Source organism: Bos grunniens, chromosome 25 (genome assembly GCF_055505025.1).
Source record: "Bos grunniens cultivar Pamir isolate PY7600 chromosome 25, Bosgru_T2T1.0, whole genome shotgun sequence".
Lineage (NCBI taxonomy): Eukaryota > Metazoa > Chordata > Mammalia > Artiodactyla > Bovidae > Bos > Bos grunniens.
The window spans coordinates 1182731-1189545 of record NC_141189.1 but is presented as its reverse complement, the minus strand read 5'-3'; the positions used below and the strand labels follow the sequence as shown (position 1 = coordinate 1189545).

At 61.4% G+C, this 6815-nt stretch overlaps 1 long non-coding RNA gene across 4 annotated transcripts; it reads left to right on the top strand.

Moving 5' to 3' along the window:
• The first annotated feature begins 266 nt into the window (after positions 1–266).
• LOC147344672 (uncharacterized) lies at positions 267–5263 on the top strand. Of its 4 annotated transcripts, none has more exons than XR_015154958.1 (5): positions 268–526; positions 653–754; positions 986–1115; positions 1201–1309; positions 4051–5263. It is a non-coding gene; the product is annotated as an uncharacterized LOC147344672 (long non-coding RNA). The 4 variants fall into 4 exon arrangements; XR_015154957.1 differs by having other exon boundaries at positions 269–526; positions 4068–5263; XR_015154956.1 differs by having other exon boundaries at positions 269–526; positions 4031–5263.
• The last annotated feature ends 1552 nt before the right edge of the window (positions 5264–6815 follow it).

Sequence of the window (6815 nt, the reverse complement as noted above, 5' to 3'; positions counted from 1 at the left end):
ACCCGCCTTCAGGGTGGACCCCGCTGCCTGCATGCGAGCCAAGGCCTGGACGGTTTGGTGTGTAAACCGCAGCCCCCTGCCCACCCTCTCGCCTCGGATCTGCCAGCGATTTAATGCATCACCGTGCCACCGGACGGCCAGCCATTTTTCATGGCTTGACCTCACTTTTAATTAGAGACTAAATTATTCATGCCGTTTGATGGGAGACGGGGCCGGGGAGGTGCCTGGGCCCCGGGCCGGCTCAGCCAGGCTGAAACCAATCCTTCCAATCAAACATAAGCGGCCAGGAGGAAAACAGCTTGCCCGCGTGACTCCCGCATGCCCCGCATCCATCACGCGCCCGCCTGCTGCCGCTGGGTCGCAGACGGGCAGGGAGGCCGGCTCACCGGGGGCGGCCGCGCTCTCCTGCCCCCCGACCTGCCCCTCTCCGGGGGCGTCCGGGTTCAGCCGCCCAGCAGACGCAAGGTGGGCTCACATCTCTGTCCCAGCTTTCAGCCAAGCTTCCGGAGGGTCCCATTTGGACGAGGTGAGGAGGCCCCCACCCAGAAAGCCCAGGTCTTTGGTCAGAGAAGGTGCGCGAGGGTTTAAGTTCAGCGGGGCCGACACCCGGTGCCCTTCCTGTCTTAACCCCCCTCCTCCCCGCCCAATGCAGCAAACGTTTCTTGGGAAAAAGGCCCAGGCTGGGTGACGCCAGGAGGGGCTCTAGAGCTGGAGCCTGGAGAGGGGGCCACGGGTGCATCCAGGTGGCATCCAGGTGAGGCCGGGGTTCCGGGCAGACACTCCGCCCCTGCCCCTCTGCCCGGGGTAGTGTCTTGCCCCCTGGCAGGTCCCAGACCTGAGAGGCGGTGTCTGGGACCGGGGCCACCAGGACCGAACGTGTCCCGGGCTGGCCCAGCACAGTCTGGGGTCCAAGAGCCCCAGGGGCAGGGAGAGGGCTTCCCCAGCACGGCGGGGAGTGGATCCGGAGCTGCACCTCCACACGCAGGAGAGACAAGCTGGGGACCCTGAGGCTCCGGTCAGGGCAGGACTTAACTCTGAGCCCTGACCGCGGGAGAGGCAGTGGTGAAGCCAGGATGGGAAGGAGTTCCCTCCACCGCGAGCCCCGTGGTCGGCAGGTGAGCTGAGCCCAGTCCACAGGGGGTGGGCCCGTGCCCTTGCCCTTGCCCTCACACACGTCTCTCCACTGCCCCCGACATGCAGGCACCACTGTCACAGGCTGTCCGGGACCCCACAGCAGCCCCCAGCCTCCATGGCCCCGGGCCCATGTCTCTGACTCCAGGACCCCAGTGTCTGACCTGGGCAGGCTCAGGTAAGCCCTGTACCTGCAGCCTCCAGGCCTAGAGCCTCAGGGCTCACTGTGGATGGGGTCGGAGACCCCGAGCTAACTCTCGGGGCTGGGAGAGGGACAGGCCACAAAGGGCTCAGGACTGGGCAGCCGGGTGGTGGGCAGGGCGCAGCAGAGAGCTCATAGCAGGCACGGGGGCAGGGCGTGAGAGCGCAAAGCCCGGAATGGTAGCACGCGTGCTAAGTCGCTCTGTCGCGTCCGACTCTGCGACGCTAAGGACAGTAGCCCGCCTGGCTCCTCTGTCCACTGGATTCTCCAGGCAAGAATGCTGTGGTGGGTTGCAGTGCCCTCCTTCAGGGGATCTTCCCGACCCCGGGATTGAGCCCGTGTCTCGCAGACTGGGAGCGCTTGCTGGTTTTCTGTGGCTGAGGCAGGTGGAGTCAGAAAGTCCCTGCGGGGAATACTGCAGAGTGGCCCGTGGCTCCCGGGAGTCGGATCCTCAGGCTCCTCACCCCAGAATGGGAGGCACTGGTCTGGGGGCCCTGTAAGGGCTCAGCCTCACCAGAGCCAGGGTGGGGGTGGTGCTCCTCGGGTGCGCGGGCGGACAGCAGGGCCTGCGTGGTCCCCGGCAGCCAGGCCGAGAGGTGGGGGGGTGGCCTCTCCACCTTTCTCTCTGCCGCCCTGGCTGGTCCCCATACAAGGGGTCCCGGGGCTAGTGGCTCTCAGGGAGCCTACATGGCAGGGCTGTTATGTCAGATGAGCTGAGTCGCCCTGTGTCAGAGGCAAGATGGAGGAGACTGGGGCCTGGTCCTGAGACCCCCTCACCCTGCAGCCTGGTGCGGCTCTGCCTGCCCTCCACAGCCTGTGACGGGCCCTCGGCACGTGGCCGTCAGCCCCCAAGAAAGGCAGAGCGGGAAGGTCTGGATGCAGAGTCAGGGGCACTTGCCCTCACGCCCTGCCAGCTGTGTGTCCGCCACAAGGGTCTGAACCTCCTGCGTCTCTGCTTCCTCCTCTATGGGGCTCTGGGAGCTGGGACAGGGGGCCTGGAGAGGGCTTGTAAACGTGCTGGTGTCCCTGAAGTTTGGCTCACTGTCATCCCCGGGCTGGGGACAGACACCTGGACAAGATCTTCACCCCGGAGCAGGGAGGGGCAGGCGGCTCCCAGAGGACCAGCCCTGGTGGTGTGGGGGTGCTCGGGGCTCTGGGTGCTGGGAGGAAGGGGCAGAAAGCCTGGGTGAGCAGAGGCCCCGGCTGGGGAAGGAGCCAGTCTCCCCTGCCCCGCTGGCCTGCACTGGATCCTGGGGTGCTGGGGGTGGGGGCGGACGGAGGGGTTCCCCAGCACCCCCAGGCTGTTCTGAAGGAGAAGGAGCCCATCTGTGGACGGGAGCTCTGGGGGTTGGGGGGTGTTCGCCTGGAGGCTGGACCTACCCCCGTAGGGGCGGGGCTGCCTTATACAGCAGGAGCCCAATTTGTGCACATGGAGCATCGAGGAGCTTGCCCCTCCCGCAGCAGACGTCGGAAGGAAATAAATTAAACACAACGAGATTGTTCTGAAGTGCCATCCCCGCTGCATCATCCAGTTAAATGACAGATGTTTCACTGGGAAAAGTGGCTCGACGCCTGTGCAGTAACTTTGTCTCAAGTGGTTCCAGCAGAGGAGGGTGGAGGGGACTCAGGAGGGCCCGCCGGCCCCTGGGCGACTCAGATGCAGCTGGGGGCTGAGGCCTAGGCCAGGCCTCCCAGTTCCCTGACGCCAGTGACTCTGGGAGCAGCTGAGGACCAGCAGTCAGGGATGCCAGCCAGGCAGGGAGAGGCCCCGGGCATTCACATGGCGGTGGACACGGCCCAGCCCGCGGCAGGGGCCAGGCGAGCTCAACTGCAGCCACAGGCCCTGAGGATGCCGGTCAGTGCTCAGGATGTGTGGGAAGGTGGCTGAGCCGGGGCAGCCTGGGGTCCGGGGACGGACCCACCCAAGCGGATGCCCCTTCTTTGGACCTCAGTGTTCTCATCTGTCAGACAGGCTCATCGGGCAACCTCAGGTGTGGAACGCCGGCCGTGCCTGGTGCAGAGCTGGCTTGAGCCCCGAGACACGTGTGTCTGTAGAGGCAGGAACTGGCAACAAAGCCGGCAGTCCTGCCTGAAGGAATCAGGATGGCTTCCCAGAGGAGAGGGCACTGGCACAGGGCCTTGGCGGATGAGCAGGAGTTTGCCACGCAGGCAGGAGAAAGGAGGGAGAGCTCTTTAGGCAGCAAACGTGGCCAGGTGCCTGTGTGCGGAGAAGGCAATGGCACCCCACTCCAGTACTCTTGCCTGGAAACTCCCATGGATGGAGGAGCCTGGTAGGCTGCAGTCCATGGGGTCACTGAGGGTTGGACAAGACTGAGCGACTTCACTTTCACTTTTCACTTTCATGCATTGGAGAAGGAAATGGCAATCCACTCCAGTGTTCTTGCCTGGAGAATCCCAGGGACGGGGGAGCCTGGTGGGCTGCTGTCTATGCGGTCACACAGAGTCGGACACGACTGAAGTGACTTAGCAGCAGCAGCAGCCTGTGGGATGGGGATGCGGACGGGGCTCTGGAGGGTGGTTTGTAAAGGGGCCTTGAATGCCTGGTCCTTATTCTGTAGTGACCAGGAACCCACAGATGAGTTTTAGATGAAGGATTTTAAACCAGATCAGATCCGCAGCTCAGAAACTTAAGGGTGGGTATTTTTCTGTTTTACTGTTCCATATTTTACTCTCCAGGTTTCTTACAATGCACACAGATTTGTTTGCTTATCAGGAAAAGAAACAAAAGACAAACGTGAAGAAATCCTGGGGAGGAATGAAGGTGGGAACTGTCCTCTGTGAGCGACCTCCGATCTTGAAACGTGAGCCAGCTAACCCGTCACTGGTGCGAGGGGCTGAGCAGCCACCTGCCCTGCCACCCACCAGCCTCCCTGCTGGCCCTGGAGGAGGTGGGCTCTGGACCGGCCTGGTCAACCCCCCTGAGGCTGGCACGCGGTTGGGCACTCTCCCTTGGAACGGACACCAAGCAGCGACAGTTCCCGGGTGTGAGTTAGCTCTCGGGGGATGCCCGCCAGCCAGTTGACTTGGAGCCTCAAGATGTGGGGTTTTGGCCCCACTCACCCCCCAACACACCTCCGGGCCTCAATGTCCCCTTCTTTAAATGGAGAAGGCTGGTCTCGGTGACCTGGAAGATACCTGCCGGTCCCACATGAAATCCTGTGACCCTAAGGAAGGTGGGCGGGCAGGGAGATACCCCTGGTTGCCCCAGGAAGTCATACCTGAGTGGCTTTTAGATCATAGGGGTCAGCCTTTCTGTCCCCTTTGAAGTATTTATCGAGCTCGTGTTTGCGGAGGGCTGACCGCGGGCCACGAGTTGTCCACGCACTTCTCAGCACTGTCTCACTTAATGTTCCACAGACCTACCGGGCCCTTGTATTGTCTCCAGTTTATAGCTGTGGGAACCCAGGCACAGAGAGGTTAGGCTGTCTGCTTGAGGTCACACAGCTGTCAGCACGCTCCTGCCTGATCTCCAACCCGGGGCTCCCAGGGAGCTGCAAAGTGCTCCTTTAAGCTTTGGGGCGGGGGGGTCTCACTGTCAGGAACCGGGGCAGCCTATCCTAACATGCAGGCCAGAAGACCTCCCAGAATCTCATGAGCCCACCAAGGCCTCCCACAAAACTCCGTGGACACCCAAAACCTAATGATATTTGTAGAAATCCTTTCCAAAGCAGCTGTTCAAATAAGGCGCCTCGTTAGTCAAGAAGCTGGCGTGGTCGGGGAACACACAACAGCTGGGTTCTTTTTCCTTCTTGCTCAAATCGGGGTCTTATTTTTCAAAGCAGACCGGCAGTTCGAGTCCTTGACGGGAAGCTCCACCCCGCCCCTCCATTGGGCACCTAATCCTCTAATGCCCTTTATCAAGCGCCCAGTCGTTTAAAGTGTTATTAAATGCCGTTTTTTGGATTATAATTTTTACTCTTGATTATTTGATGACTATATAATCAAATATTCATTGGATAATGATGATTAAAATATATAATCCCCCAAAAGATGTTTAGAACAATTTAGGCTACCATTGACTTAATTAAGGGAGGGAGGGATTAGCGGTGGAATGAAGGGGTAATTTTCCCAGAACTCATTTCCTGGTTCTTGTGGCTCTGAAACCAGAGGGAGAAAGGGACGGAGAGGGAGACAGAAGACAAGGTGTATGGCTCTCTCCCCCTTGGAGGACCTCAGGCCATGGGGGCTCAGAGCAGAGCTGGGCCGGCAGGGGCGGGTCGGGTCAGGCTGGGCGCAGCCACGGAAGGTGCGCTCGGGGCAGGATCAGAGCCGGCCGGCACGTCCTCCAGGATGGTGCCTGTTAAACCCCAGCTGCCTCCCAGCCCCGAGTAGGAAGCCGCTGGCCTGGGCCCACTCTCGTCCTCCCACTGGCAGTCCGCTCAGACCAGGGCTTTCCCAGCAGGGCGGTGCCTTGCCTGTGGGGAAAGGCGAGCAGGCGGCTTGAGCAGGCTCGTTTACTGAATCTTCCTGAACCAGAGGGGATACAAGCCGGTTCCAGGGGACAGGCTCACTAGCCTTGACCCTACCCTGCGGGACAGGCCACTGTCCCTGTCTCATCAGATGGGGAAGCACAAACAGAAAGCCAAAGGACCCACCCGGAGTCACAGGGTGGGGCGAGGCGGCCGGCTGCCCCAGCGTAAGACTGCCCCCTGAAAGCCCGAGAAATCACGGATGAGGTTCAGGGCACACCCCTTCCCTCCCGCCCCCTCCAGGCTGAGCCCTAGGCCCACCTCACAGTGAGATAAGTAGACATCTGCCAGAGAATTAAGTGAGGCTCCTTGACAGGCGACAGAAATCCACCCGCCAACAGATACCGATGCCCGGGATGCTCCGGGGCGGGGAGGGAGGGGCAGGGAGGCAGAATCGGGGCCAAATTCCATAATCCACACTTACATAAATCTGCAGCTTAAACACTGGAAGCAGCCCCCACCTCTCATGTCAGCCTCCCTCCGCAGAAGCCATGGCCAAGGCCACGCCAAGGTGTCCCTCCCGCCCTGAGCAACAGAGGCATCTCCTGGATGCAGAAGTCTGCGGGCCTCCTGGTCCGGCCCAGAGTCCAGTCCAGAGTCCAGTCCTGAGCCCCCAATCTCCTCCCCAGGAAACATGGGCAGAGGGGCTTCAAGATGGGGGCACCAGAGACCCCTCCTCTGTCCTGGCTGTTTGATCTAAGGGAATGCTAAGGGCTGCCCTGGCCTTAGTATCTGGGGGGAAGAGATGTGTCCCCAAACCTTGGAGAGGTCCAAGGGAGCCCCTTTCTCAGGGAGGATACTGAGCCGGCGGGAGCAGGGGTGGGGGGATGTCAGGATTCCTGTCCTGATGTCACCCAGGGTCCAGGGGAGATGCCCCGCGATGGCTGCGGGCAGTGGGCGCCCTCCCTGCATCCGAGGTTTACTGGCCCGCTAGTGCTGCCGTGACCGACAGCCCAGGCTGCTTGGGGCTTAAGCAGCAGAACTGAGCTGCC